Source organism: Lynx rufus, unplaced genomic scaffold, assembly GCF_022079265.1.
Source record: "Lynx rufus isolate CCGP_SWC_20201006 ecotype Redwood Valley unplaced genomic scaffold, mLynRuf1.p SCAF_1, whole genome shotgun sequence".
NCBI classification, from domain to species: domain Eukaryota; kingdom Metazoa; phylum Chordata; class Mammalia; order Carnivora; family Felidae; genus Lynx; species Lynx rufus.
Window position 1 is genome coordinate 216,629,499 of NW_025814823.1, and position 15,071 is coordinate 216,644,569.

A 15,071-nucleotide genomic window follows, 5' to 3' on the forward strand; every position below is an offset into this window, starting at 1 on the left:
TATTCTGTGGATTTTTGGGAAACGCATAGACATCTTTTTGGCCTTTTCCTGGTCTGCTTGTTACCGGCAGGTGAATAGAAGCGAGTCACCGGTCACTGCTTAGTTATTGCCACCACGGATCTTCAGCAGAATATTCCAGTAATCCCCTGAAGTGTCTCCTAAAATGCCGTGGAGGAGCAACTTGCCATACAGCCGCTTATTCTCCAATCTGATGTCTGATGAGTGGTCAATCTCCCTGCAAGACTCCAGGATGCCATTCAGGGCCCAGTCTTTTGTTCTTGCTCCCCTCATGGCCTTGTTGGGCATGTGTGGGTTCGGCTTTCGGCTTTGTCCAGTAAAGCCCAGGATGGCAGAAAGCATTACTCAAGATTCCGTGCAAGTCAAGAGAGGTGAGAGGGAGGCTCAGGGAAGTCTTGCACGATACTCAGTGAGCCACGTGCCGGTAAGAATATATAGAAAACATGCAGAAAAACAAGTTAAGACAGGGTAAAATATTCCATGAGATAACATGGTCTAAGGGATTTATGAGCACAGGCAGGACCTAATCCCTAGATATACATTAACCAGATAAGGGAAGTGAGTGCCCCTAGATGTACATTAACTAGATAAGCAAAGCATGGCCACTTTTTTCATCAAGGCCAGAAAGCAGTGCTCTGCTTTGCAATGTGTTCCCTATAATCTCCTAACCCAGGACAGAGCTATTTGATTTCCCACAGGCCTTTCAGCAAAAACAGGCTGGCATGTTCCCGAGATATTTTCCCACCGCCAGGGTTGCTTGCTCCGGGTTCCCAGACATCTCCCTGCAGATGCTCTCAGTGTCCGCACCTGCCCTTCCCTGATACTCATTGAAATCTGTACCAGGTGGGGCTGGCTCTGCAAGCACAGAACTGTGCTGATTTGGACTCCCGTGTCCCCGGGCGGCTCTCCCCAGCCACGTACACCTGCTCCGCATGTCTCTGGGCGCATGGCATGCCCACTGTAGCCCTTCCGTCCCGGTTTTCCTGACAGACAGTGATGAGGGGCCTCTGGAGGTGTCCTGACTTGTCTGGAATAGCCTCCTCCAAGGTCGTTTTCAATTCTGTTCTGTGGGCTCCGCTCACTTCCCGGGTGTGCTCACTGCCACGGGACGTGCGGATTTCAATCGGGCAGGCTCTGGTGGCGTGGGCCTTCTCGATGGCTTCCCTTCCCTCACAAACCTCAAAGACGACGGGGTTTTCATCAGAGCCAAGCTGCCTTCGCAAAGTTTCCTGACAGTTCAGATTTCAGATCTTTGATCCAATCTTGGGGCCATCGGGAAGGACTGGAAGACCTTCTGCCATCACTTGTTGGAGCAGGGCTCCGGGCAGCCTGTGAAGGCTGGCTCCTCAAGCCGACAGCCTTTCCCAGCCTCCCACAGGACCTCATCATCTCTTAGGGGGTGAAAGACAGGAGCATATGTGATGGTGCCTCGGTTTTCAGAGTGTGCTTGAGGCACAGTGGAACCACAGGTATCTTGGGCAGCTTGGTACCAGCTGTTGTTGCTGTCCAGGAGGTGGCATTGGCAGTTGTCCAGGGGACAACACAGGCTGGCCTCACACTGGGGACCCTGAGTGTGGGTTTCCTCCAAGGTACAGGTATATCCACATGGAGGAACGGGCTGCTGGATGAAGAGGGCTACCTAAAACCCCCAGGGAGTACTAGAGGCTCTCAGAGTACAAGCTGGGCACTTTGGTTCCTCTGAATGTTCCAGACATGTTGGTAGTTCTGGTTGAATTGCCCTGCGTAGTTTGCCACATTATCCGGCCTGATGGGGGGCATGTATGTATGTTGGGGGGGGGTGGCTATCACCTCCTCAGTCACCACCACCTGGTGCAGATGGAGGGGTAGCCCACTGCCAGCAGATGATACCCTGCATAATTCACAGATCCGGCCACAGCCATGGGCACAAGGGGCGGCGAGAGGTGAACAGGGACTCGAGCTGGAGCAGCTCTCTCTGCAGGCATCCCAGGCACACCATCTTGGGTCTGCATGCATGCAGCTGGGTCCAGCTGGGGCCCTCAAATCAGAGCAAGGAAGTTTACATTTCCCCCCTTGATTCCGTGAGAAATAGAATATTTACTTGCAAATCATGACCTAAATTTGGCTAAAAGGTCTTACCCACTAAAAGAGAAGCGTATACCTCGGTGACCAGTCCCATTTTTCATTCCTTCACTGACATATTAGATGGTAATGATTCAGGAAACTCACCCGTCTTAGCAAAGTTTACATTTGATTTTTCTAGAAAGTAAGATGGGCAACGCAATGATAGTTGAATACTGAGAGTAGATTCTTTTGATAGTATATTTCATATTTAATGCAATATATATGTTAGGATTTACATATGTCCTTTTTCAAGGAAAAGTTAAAATGAAGGCAACATGGGCAATGAAAAATGTCACATGTGTTACCTACATTAAGAGGCAATTGTAAAATAAAATAATAAAAAACATAAAAATAAATAAAAAATTAAAAAAAAAAAAAGGGGGAGCCTGTGTGGCTCAGTCGGTTAAGCGTCCGACTTTGGCTCAGGTCATGATCTCGCGGTTTGTGTGTTCGAGCCCCGCGTCAGGCTCTGTGCTGACAGCTCGGAGCCTGGAGCCTGCTTCGGATTCTGTGTCTCCCTCTCTCTCTGCCCCTTCCCTGCTCATGCTCTGTCTCTCTCTGTCTCAAAAAAATAAAAAAATAAATAAATAAAACATTTTAAAAAATTAAAAAAAAAAATTTAGAAACCATTGGCCCAATTCCCATAGGGTAGAGTGGCCTCAGTGCTAGATAAAGGGCAGCTATGAGAAAGGTGAAACTGTTCATTAGACGAAATGTTTCACTGTATTAATACCTATAACTCTTACTGCGCATATATGAAGTTGGCATTTAAAAACAAAGCAAAAAAACAATTCCCGTATTTAGAAAGTGCACTAACCTGTTGTTTTTTCTTTGTAGCCTTAGATGTTACCTGATGTAAAACACGGTTTCGAGTTAAGAAAAACAAGAAAGAAAAAGCTTTTATTTTCTTCCTACCAGATGAATAAACCCTTAGTCTGCACAATTCATATTTCAGTGTGACTTTTATTAACACATCACAGAAAATTTAGCTCAGTTTTGTCTTAGATTAACCACATGGTAGTATTGATAACTCTTAATCTGGAAAAAAAAAACTAGAGAAACAAAAACTTTGAAATCCAAGAGTGTCTTATAATCAGGTGATAGGAAACATACAGTGATTTGACAAAGACTTAGTCAACTTTTCTCTTTTATTTCTAAATGCCTTGGAGAATTTATATGAAGGAAATGTTATCAAAAGTTTTAAAAATTATTTTTAACCTCAAAAGTTATTGATCACATAATCTTATTTTCTATAATCAAGATTGGGACAGTGAAGGCAGATTTAAAGCACGCATTCCGGGGCGCCTGGGTGGCGCAGTCGGTTAAGCGTCCGACTTCAGCCAGGTCACGATCTCGCGGTCCGGGAGTTCGAGCCCCGCGTCAGGCTCTGGGCTGATGGCTCAGAGCCTGGAGCCTGTTTCCGATTCTGTGTCTCCCTCTCTCTCTGCCCCTCCCCCATTCATGCTCTGTCTCTCTCTGTCCCCAAAAAAAATAAATAAACGTTGAAAAAAAAAAAAAAGCACGCATTCCTAAGAGTTCTCTCTAAAAGGTAATAGCATTTTTTGAGAACACCACAATTAAGCAACATATTTTATCTTTTCCTAGTATGGGATTTTTCAAATGGGGTTAAGGAAATGTGTTAGAATATATGCAATATTTTATTTCCATCTTTAAATGATGTTTTTCAATTTTGTATCACACACCATTTTCTATTTTGAATATTAAAATGATTAAAATTGGAATTTTCTCCAGGAATCTAATGCACAACGTAATGATTACAGTTAATAGCACTGTATTATATACTTGAAAGTTGCTGAGAAAGTAGATCTTTAATATTTTCACCACGTTAAATGGTAATTATGCCGTATGATGCAGGTGTTAGCTAATGTTATGGTGGTACTCATTTTAATATATGAGTATATCAAATCAACACATTGTATAACAAAAACTTGCACAACACCATATATCAATTACATTTCAGTGAAGCCGGAAAAAATTGAAAATTAACATTTCCATAAAAATAACTAGAAATGCATAAGGCAAAGGCAAGTGATGGACTTTACCATTTAAAAAAAAATTTACCCATATAGGACTTCTTTCAGTTTGTGCACATATGTTAACACTAGCATAGCACAAAGGCACTAGAAGCGTCTAAGAACCATAAATAGAATATGTTCAGCTATTTAAGGCTATCTGCACCTCAGCCTGTTTGTCTAAAGACCCAATGATGTAGTATTTTTAGTAAATAGAATATTACTACCCAATACCGCCCCTCCCTCTCCCCCCCGCCTCCAAAATCCGCACCCTGGTCTTTGAAACCTGTGATTATATTCCCTAAAGTGGCTAACGGGACATGGCATATCTAATTAAACTAAGACTTTGCAATGGAGAGATTATTCTAGATTATTGTCGTAGGCCCAGCGTAATCCTAAAGGGAAGGCGGGAGGGTAGGAGCGAGAGAAAGAGAAGAAGCAGAGGTCGATGATAAGGGGTATGAGCCAGGGAATGTGGGAGGCTTCTAAAAACCGCATAAAACAAGAAGATTGATTCTTCCCCTAGAGAATCTATAAGGGAAATAACTTTGCCAATACCTTGATCTTAAACGTTCTAAATTCCAACGTTATAAAGTAATACATTTGCATTATTTTTAACACACAAATTTTCTGATAATTTATTAAAGCAGTAACACAAAACAAATAAGATATTTAAGAACAAGAAGGCAGGATGAATTTTAGAGCCATATATAAAGGACTGCAAACAATTATCATTCTTAATTCTAAAATATCTTCATTTCTATTGGCTTCATCTATTCTATTAGTTTTCTATTAGCTATTAGCTATCAGAATTTTCCGGATTTATTTTCTATTTCAAGCAATGCCTATTTTCGTTACTAGTTAGGGTCTTTGTTACTACTAACTTTGGAAGTTAGATGTGACTTTCCAGTCTTTCCAATCCATAGGTGGTGTCTACTTCCTCATTCACTGAATTCTTCTTTAGTAACAGAAATGTGATTGAATCTGGTTTTGCAATGGAAATATGCTCAGGCCAGCCTAAGAGAGGTATGGAGCAGAGAAGAGGAATTGTAGTTGAGATCAACCAAAACCGGTTATCCCTTTACCCATCTGAAACACTGTAGAAGCTTGAGGACTCTCAGCTCAAATTAGCCAAGACCAGAAGAATAGATTAAACTAATCCCAGATTAAATTGCCAAGCAACAGAATCCTAGGCAAAATAATTGTTTTACCCCACAAATAGTGTTATTTGTTACAAAGCAGTAACTGACTACTACACGTGTTTCTCCATGAAAACCATGAGATGTAAATGCTCAGGATTCTAAGAGGACTGAGAAAAGAATGCAGCTTCCAAGGATAGTGTATTTCCAATGCCTACCATAAATATGGCCTCCAAATGTTTGGATGTAACACAGATTTTTTTGTGAGAAATCAACTTTCAATATGATGAGCTTCTGGTATGTCAGATATGTTTGTCATAACACAGCCTGTTCACCTTCACTTTTAAAGGTGTAGACAGAATTACAGATTGAATTTGTCATAAATATACTACAATAAGGATGGCCAGCATCTATTGAAATCTTACTGTTTGTCAAGAACTATTCTAAGGGCTTCCTTCAGATTTCTAAATGCTTTTAGTGCCCTCAAAATCTATATGAGTTATACGTTATGATTATTTTCACTTTGAAGACACAAAGACTGAAGTATAGGAGAGTAATTAAACTACCTAAGATTACATGACTTATAATTGCTAGGGCCAATAATTGATAAGTAAAATAAAATTGTATTTTTAATTAATCTGCCACAACATTTGTCTTAAAAACAAAATAAATAAATAAAACTTAGTTGGGTTCTAATCTTTTGCTTCCAGTCAGTTCCACACACAATGGCCACATCTAAAGTCTGTATTAGATATCATTATGAGCTCAATTTACTCATCTTTCTAACCCATATTGCTTTCTCTCAACTTCATGGCAATTACTTGGAACCTATAGGGCTTCAGTGTGAAGATAATACACTGTTGTGGACTGAATCTCGCTCCCCAAAATGTATGCTCAATTCATAATTATCAATGTGTGATTTCAATTGGAAATAGAGTCATTGCAGATAGAATTAAGATGTAAGTCAAAAAGAGGTCTTAAGATTCAGGACTTGTCCAAAATCCAATCGCTGATGGTCTTAGAAGAAGAGACAGAGATATATAGAGACACACAGAGATAATGGCATGTGAAACAGAGGCAAAGATTGGAGTTTCGAATCTACTTGATAAGGATTGTCATCCTACTGGGAACTGAGAGACAAGCATGGAACATGGTATCCCTCAGAGCTTCCAGAAGGCACTAATCTTGCTGATACTTTGTTGATTTTGGACTTCTAGCCTCTAGAAATGTAGGAGAATAAATTCTTTGTTTTAAGCCACTTTGCAGTATTTTGTTATGACAGCCTTAGGAAACTAATATAATACCCTTGACCTAAACCATTGTTATAAGTATTTTTATTCAAGCAATTTCATTTAGCACCTGTCCTTGGACTAATAATCCTTGCAATTCAGGCATATACTAGACTGAAGTATTTTTTTTAATATTCATTTACTTTTGAGAGAGAGAGAGAGAGAGAGAGACTTTTGAGAGAGAGAGAGCTGTCAGCACAGAGCTGGACGTGGGGCTTGAACTCACCAAACATGAGATCATGACCTGAGCTGAAGTTGGATGCTTAACCAACTGAGTCTCCCAGGCGCCCCTGAAGTATTTTTCATTCAAACCTCACTTAAACCTTTTATCTTCTGGGGACTAAAAGTAGTCAGCTGTGTAACTTGTCTTTACTTCCTTTGCTTTCTGTTTGCAAATTGTACCATTTCCCCCCCACTGAGGTCATGTCTTTCTTGTAATATTTTGCCAGACTCAGCCAATAGCGACCAGCATTTTCTCCACCTCAACTTCTGTTTTCCAGCATTTATCTCTAAAGTTTTAATTTTAGTATTTCTATATGATTCTTGCAACTTGATCATACAAAATTAGTACACATTTTGTTCACAGCATTACATTAAAACACTCTGCCAGCCTCAGTGATTGCTTCCCTTGCTCTTAACCTCTCCAAAGACATAAGGGGAGAGTTCCTTTGATTCTGTCTATAAGAACACTAATCCTATTCCTAAGAGCTCCACCGTCATGACCTAACTACTTCCCAGAGTCCCCACTTTCTAATACCATCACACTGACAGGATTTCAACATAGGAATTTTGGAGGGACGCAAACATTCTAGCCATAGCAGTTCTGCTAACTAAAATGATGTTGGGAAGTAAGGACCCCTGTACATCATCCAAATTGAAAGGAAGCACAATAGTAGTGAACACTGGTAACGTCTATCCAAATATATCTATGTAAGGATACATTTAATTGCTATTTCTGATTGACAGATGAAGCTTTATAAAATTTAAAGGAAAAAATAAAAAAAATCAAGCATCTAAAATATAGCAACAGAAATTCTGGTCATTTTGTGACTTTGATAAATAGCTTTCAATATTTGAATTTTTTAAAATTTTACTTTACAGAGAGATAGTGGGGGAGATGGACAGAGGGGAAGAGAGAGAGAGAGAGAGAGAGAGAAATCTCAGGCAGGATCCCATGCCCACCATGGAGCCTGATGCAGGGCTCAATCCCATGACCCTGAGATCATGACCTGAACCAAAATCAAAAGTCAGATCCTCTACTAATGGAGACACCCAGGTGTCCCTAACTTTTCAATATTATAAACATTTGCTAACATGGCTCATATCTTAGAATTCCACAGTAAATATTTTACTGTATGGTCTGAATAGGAAATTATATAAAATAGAAAATTAGTGTCATATCTAAACTATACATGTGTGTGCAATTCACCAAACAGAAGTATATCACCATACATTAAAATATATGTAAATATAGATTTGTTTATTGTATATAATATGACATAACATAATAACATGACATGCACAATATTACAATATAAGGTATTCTTCATTCTAGCTCTGGGTTTGTGTGTGTGTGCACGCTCTGCTGAATTTCTTGGAATACATGGCAAATTTAAGGTGGAATATAGGAGGAAGATTAGTCAAATACAATGGCACATACTTCCAGATGTCTTGTCCCAAGGGCTGTTTGATCTGACTGCAGCGCATAAGGGACAGAGCTAGGACTCCATGCATCATTTATGTTGGATTATATTTACAAAGACCAGACTGAACTTCTGAATGATCCTATTGAAAAGAATGTTGCTACTTTCTCAACATCTGCTCAAAGAAATTTGCATAGATACCACATGTGCAAATAGCAGATAAAGCTTCAGACACCTCAGACATTTTAAACTAAATTTTGTACAACGCTTCCTAACTGAACTAACTGAACTAGAGGCCCTACTTTGATAGTCTTTCAGTCCTAAGGGAAATTCTACCTCTTCTATTATTTCGAGGAATCTTACAATCGAAAAATATAGTAAATTTACTTGAAAATAAGAGAAAATAAGTTTGATAACAGAAACTTCGTGCAAAAAGTGTAAACAAAAGCAAAAATGAATCAATCAAAAATCTTACATATGAGATAGTCTAATGAGGATGAGTAAAAAAAAGTCTTTGTTTTTTGGAGTTTTAGTAACTAAGAGAGAAGTATTCCAGGCAGTTATTAAATGAAATGTGCCATTTAAAAGGATTAGAAGCATATTGTTTAAAATTATTTAAAAAGGCCACTTTGGCCTGAATGGAATTTGATATTGCTGTTTGCACATCAGTGAAACGATATGCCACATTTTGTGAAGACATGACCCGAAACGTTTCCTTTTTTATGGCTTCATCGTTTTACTTTGTGGAATTTGTCAGGGCAGATGGAGTGGGAGAGGGGAAGCAGCATCCTTCTTTCGGTCAGACAGAGAAAGATAGATATCATATGCTTTCACTCATATGTGACACTTGAGAAACTTAACAGAAGACCATGGGGAAAGGGAAGGGAAAAAATAGTTTCAAACTGAGAGGGAGGCAAACCATAAGAGACTCTAAATACAGAGACCAAGCTGAGGGTTGATGGGGTGGTAGGGAAGGGGGTAAGTGGGTGATGGGCATTGGAAGAGGGCACTTGCTGGGATGAGCACTGGGTGTTGTATGTAAGCGATGAATCATGGGAATCTACTCCCGAAGCCAAGAGCACACTGTATACGCTGTAAGTTAGCTAACTTGACAATAAACTATATACATATATAAAAAAAATAGTAATTTAATTTAATTTAATTTAATTTAATTAAAAAAAAGGATCAGTTGCTTTCTTTAGTGATTTCCTACCACTTTGAAGTGTTTAATTATAAAGTAGAAATATTCTTAAATTTCCAAGACTTAACATGCAAACTTGCAGAGCATTTTATAAAATAATCACACCCAACATTCATTAAATCCCCAAATATGAATCATGTTTTAACAGAATATAGAAGACTTTTTATTATGATTCATTCATATTATTTTCTAAATTTGCAAAAAAGTCAATATTTTATTTATGTAAATTTCCTCAGAACACATGTACTTTTATAAAGTGAAAAAAATAGCAGAACAGGAGTAATGGAAGCAGTTCATATTTCAGCATAAGAAACAGTGATATATAATCTTTCTTGTAACCATGTTTTTCTGTTCTAAATAGATTATCTCAAAATTGCATAACAATAACAAATAATAGAAATATTTTTAATGCTTTGATTTTTAAAAATATTAAAAGTTAGCAATAGCTAATGTCTATATAAAATTCAACATTTCAATAGGGGTATATTCTTGTAAAAAAGGACAATTATATGAACATTTAAAAACTTGATTCTCTGTATACAAAATTATAATTTTATACATTGCAGTATTTCCACATAAAATTATAAAAAAATAACTTACATTCTGTAAATATTTTGTGTCTTTCAAACGAAAGTGTGAGCCTATGAATACCTATAAATCATACTATATTTTAAAAAATAATGTAATTTAATTTTTGTTTGGTTTACTTTTTCTAAAGGGATCACCCTTTCTAGACTATTGTCTTTATATACTGAGCACTATTCAATATGCCCCAAATATCCTGACATATAGTTCCTATCCCATTGTGCATTTAAAGCCTGAAATCAATAGTCATGATTTTATGTCTATTCACTACTGTAGGCTCCCCTCCCTCCCTTCCTTCCTACCTTCCTACTTTCCTTCCTTCCTTCCTTCCTTCTTTCCTTCCTTCCTTCATTCCTTCTTCTCTTTCCCTTTCTCTCTTTTTCTCTCCCTCTTTTTTCTTTCTTTCTTTCTTTCTTCTCCTCCTTCCTTCCATTTCTATCTTTTCTTCTTTCCTCCTTTATCTCTCTTTCTCTCTTAAATATTGGTAAATCAAACATAGCACAAAATTTACCATCTTAATCATTTTAATCATTCAGTTCAGTAGTGTTAAATATTCATGTTGCTGTGAAACCAATTTGTAGAACTTTATCATCTTGCACAACTGACACTCGATACTGATTGAACAACTCCCCATTTCCCCCTCCCTCTGAGGGAAATGTCTCAATGAACTTGAATACCCTAGGTATCTTGTATAAGTGGAATCATACAATTTTTATTTTCTTTTCTGAATGACATGTTTCATTAAACATAATTTCCTCAAGATTCATTCATGCAGCATGTTTCAGAACCGCCTTCCTTTTTATGGCTGAATAATATTCCATTATATGTGTATACCACGCTTTATTTATTCATTGACCCATTGAAAGACATTTGTTTGGCTTCATATTTTGACTATTATAAACAGTGCTGATATGAACAGGGTTGGGCAAATATCTTTTTGAGATTCTGTTTCCATTCTTTCAGAAATATACCCAAAAGTGGAATTGCTGGAATATGTAATACTTATGTTTTTTAATTTTTTGAGTCATTGTCATATGGTTTTTACATAATGGCTACACCATTTTGCATCCCCACCAAGAGTGCATAACGTTTCCAATTTTTCCACATTTTTAACAACACGTTATTTTCTAGTTGTATTTTTGATAGTAGCCATCTTAATGGTTATGCAATGATGCATCATTTGATTTTGATTTGCATTTATCTAAGGATTTGTGATATTGAACATCTTTCATTTGCTTGTTGACCTCCATACATTCCTGCTTCTGATCCCAGAGATGCATTAAAAATGTATTTTCCTATATATGTGTGTTATGTGGCTCCCAGACTACTGATATGGATATTTTTGACTAGAAATGCCTAAGTGCACTCACCTAGGCCCTTTTTAATCACAGAAAGCCCCACAGACATTCTCCCACCACCATGGCATTGATGTCGTGGATGGTTCGTCCTTGTGGTTTTTATTATGATTGAGCGATGTACCTCAGCAAAACCATCGGGTGATTTTGAAGAACAACACTAAGTAGTCACAAGTCCTAGAGGGTACACAGCACACTTTAGGGCCACACAGTGAGGTCTAAAGGTAGAGAGAGGAAGGGAGGAAACAAGGACTGGGGCTCTGCCTTTATTAGGGCCAGAGAGGGGAGTGCCTAGGGTTTAATAGGTTCACTCTTTATTGGCAAATTTAAAGCATACGAGCGATAACTGAAGTTAAGGAGTAGGAAGGGAAATGCAAAGTCATTCAAGAGTTCAATTATCTAGGTTATCCAGGGCTCTTGAAAAGGGGAACTTTATTGGCAGTGGTGATAAACAACTTGATAAATAAAGTGATAACTTTGTTATCAGCCTGATTCCTGATCTAGTTTTATGTTAGTAGCTGTGTCATACAGCTGGCAATATGTTCATTCAAGATGGATGTCTAGAAATGGATGCTTCTGCAACCAAAAGTTTAATGTCAGAAACATTACAATTAAAAAGTTTAATGCCAGCACTATAATATGGAATAAATTAATTTTACTATTTAAAAAATACTACAAAATGGAACTGGAGAACAGTTTTAAATGTCCAATGCACTTATTTTATTTATATTTCTGTAGATGATTTTTAGTTTTCTTCATATGTAAAATATATCATCTGTATGCAACATTTTATTTTCTGTAGTTATATGTATATTGTATATAACTTTTTAAATCTTGAAGGATGAGTATAAGTAATCTCTTTCACTTCAATAGCCATAACATCAGATTTGGAGTTTATTTAATAAATAAAATGTGATAATTATCTGTATCCTTACTGAATTTAAGAAACCTAATTCCTTCATGCATTACAGAAAGCTGTATCTTTCCATTACCTACAATTTCCACAAAATATCATGTGATGAGATTTTAGCTCTATCTTGAATAAGCTTGGGCCTTTTACCAAAATCAGCCTTATCACTAATATCTTACTGACTCTCCTCACAAGAGAGGAATGCAAATCTGGAATTTGTTCTTTTTATGGCTTGACTCCATCTTTCCTGGAGTAGACTATCAGAAAAGGAATAATTTCCTCTAATTTTATCTTCCTGTTCTCTTTCTTGATCATACCAAAAATAACTTTCAATTAAGCGACTTGGAAAAAAAAGTCGTAACGTCACTAGGTACCGTAGTAGGATTTAGTATTTAGGATTTAGGCACCAAATCCCCAAATTCCTGATTATATTTTCATTCATTTCCTTAATATAGGTTTTCAAAATCCTACTTTTTGTGCACTATGTATATCACTAGGCAACTTCTTTTAGGGGAGGGGAGATTCTTTATTAATGTTTCATCCAATATTGTATTTGTGTAATATAAAACAATTATTTTTAGTTTGTTTTTATATTTGATAGAAAGCTTTCATATAGTGTTCTTAATTTTTCATCATAAAAATCTCTATATTGATTGAGCACTGGGAAAAGTTAACTGGCAACCATGAAGGAATATAACAGGAGGGCCAGGAGTGGCTCGGGCAACCTTTCTAGGATGAAAAGACTAGAACTTTGGCAGTTACCATTTTTCACTTCCTTGCCTTCCAGTGGCCCTCCTTTTGTACATTAACAAAAATAGTATCTTTCCAGATGTAATCAGACATCTGGGAAGAAGGGACAGAGTAGGGGAGCAGGTGAACACAATCGTTGCCTTGGGTAATGCTGAGGCCACAAATAGCTTTGTTGGAGGATATGTTGAAATAAACATATGTGACTTAAAAAAAAACAAACCTCTATATTGATGGAACAAACATTGTTCTATTCTGTAATTCAGAAAAGTTATTTCATATATTTAGATTCTCCAGTTATGTTTGTGTGTGTGTGTGTGTACTTGTTGGTCAGTAAAATACTTTCTTATGAGAAAACAAAGAGGTCACATCAATTGTATGTAATTATATATGTGTATGTATGTGTATGTGCATGGAGGTTTTGACCAGATTCAACTTACATCATGCTGCTGCTAAAATATACTTACTTATATGTCTTTAACATAAAGAAAAAAATAAACATAGGTACAATTTATGAAATTGCACATCTCAGTTTGAAAAGGTTACTCATTTTTGTTGTATACGTGTTTGTATGTTTATACATTTCTGCGTATTTATTGAAATAATTAAGAATATTATTTTCCTCACAATGGTAGGCATTAGCACCAGTATAAAAGACATGTTATTTCTTTTATAAATTATGTCCACTGAATATGATTAAAGGGGCAAATAAAATAGAAAAAGTCACCTATTGGGGATCAGAAGTTATTAAAGTTAGAACCACTAATATATTCCCATGAGTACAATTAAATGTAAAACAAGTCATTTGTATATATACATAGCCAGGAGGGGTTGATAGGTGAAGTCCTAGTTAGTCAAATAATGAGAAAGCTGGTCCTTTCAGAAATGCCATAGAAACTAGCGTGCCTAATTCTCCATCTATCATAAACGGTTTTAGCAGATAGAGGAAAATAAAATATATCTAGAAACACCCTTCTGTATCTCTAAGTGGAAATTAATAGAAAAAAACAAATCTGTAACTATCACATATTAAGGTTTATAAAGTAGTTATCTTAGTATTATACTAAATGGAAGTGGTGTATGTAATTCATATTGAATATAATTTTAAAATTTGAGTTAGTTTATGATTTATTACATTAACATGTTGACATAGTAATGGCACCCATTATCAGATGATCTTGACTTTTAATTTATATCAATGGTTCCTTATGAAAAAAGATGGTTATGAAAAACACTGAACCATTTTTATAGTATAATTGTCTATATTATAAAGTACCATGAGGTTTAGGAATTAAACAGTAGCCCCATTAAATGTATTAAGGTATAATACCTGTATGTCTCACTCTTGGTCTATTTATTTGTGAACGTATATTGTTGGTATCTGCTCAGTTCTTTCAAGGAACACTTACGTTATAAAACAACTGAAATTCAATTAAATAATCATGTTCCATGCAATTGTTTTTTTTCTAACACTGTAACATATTAAAATTAATTTACTTGCAGTTCAATATTAAATGTCTTTTATGTATCAAGTAGTATGTTACAAGCTAAGTTTCAAAAAAAAAAAAAAGATTAAGCCCGTATTTTAAAAAATATGTAGAAGTGAAGGCAATTTTCTCAGATTAAATAATGGAAGGATTCCTCATAAATAGTAATTTTATATATATTATTAGTCTGACTGAAAAATATAAGCATTAATACATCATCTATAAAAAAAGATAACATTGAGTAGCTTTCAAGAATGGATCTCTAGGGGCGCCTGGGTGGCGCAGTCGGTTAAGCGTCCGACTTCAGCCAGGTCACGATCTCACGGTCCGTGAGTTCGAGCCCCGCGTCGGGCTCTGGGCTGATGGCTCAGAGCCTGGAGCCTGTTTCCCATTCTGTGTCTCCCTCTCTCTCTGCCCCTCCCCCGTTCATGCTCTGTCTCTCTCTGTCCCAAAAATAAAAACGTTGAAAAAAAAAAATTAAAAAAAAAAAATAAAAAAAAAAAGAATGGATCTCTAGGGGAACCTGGGTTGCTCAGTAGGTTAAGCATCTGACTTTGTCTC

At 36.9% G+C, this 15,071-nt stretch overlaps 1 pseudogene; it reads right to left on the minus strand.

The window, feature by feature from the left end:
• Positions 1-721: 721 nt before the first annotated feature.
• Positions 722-1,797, minus strand: LOC124510347 (annexin A11-like; annotated as a pseudogene).
• Positions 1,798-15,071: the final 13,274 nt, after the last annotated feature.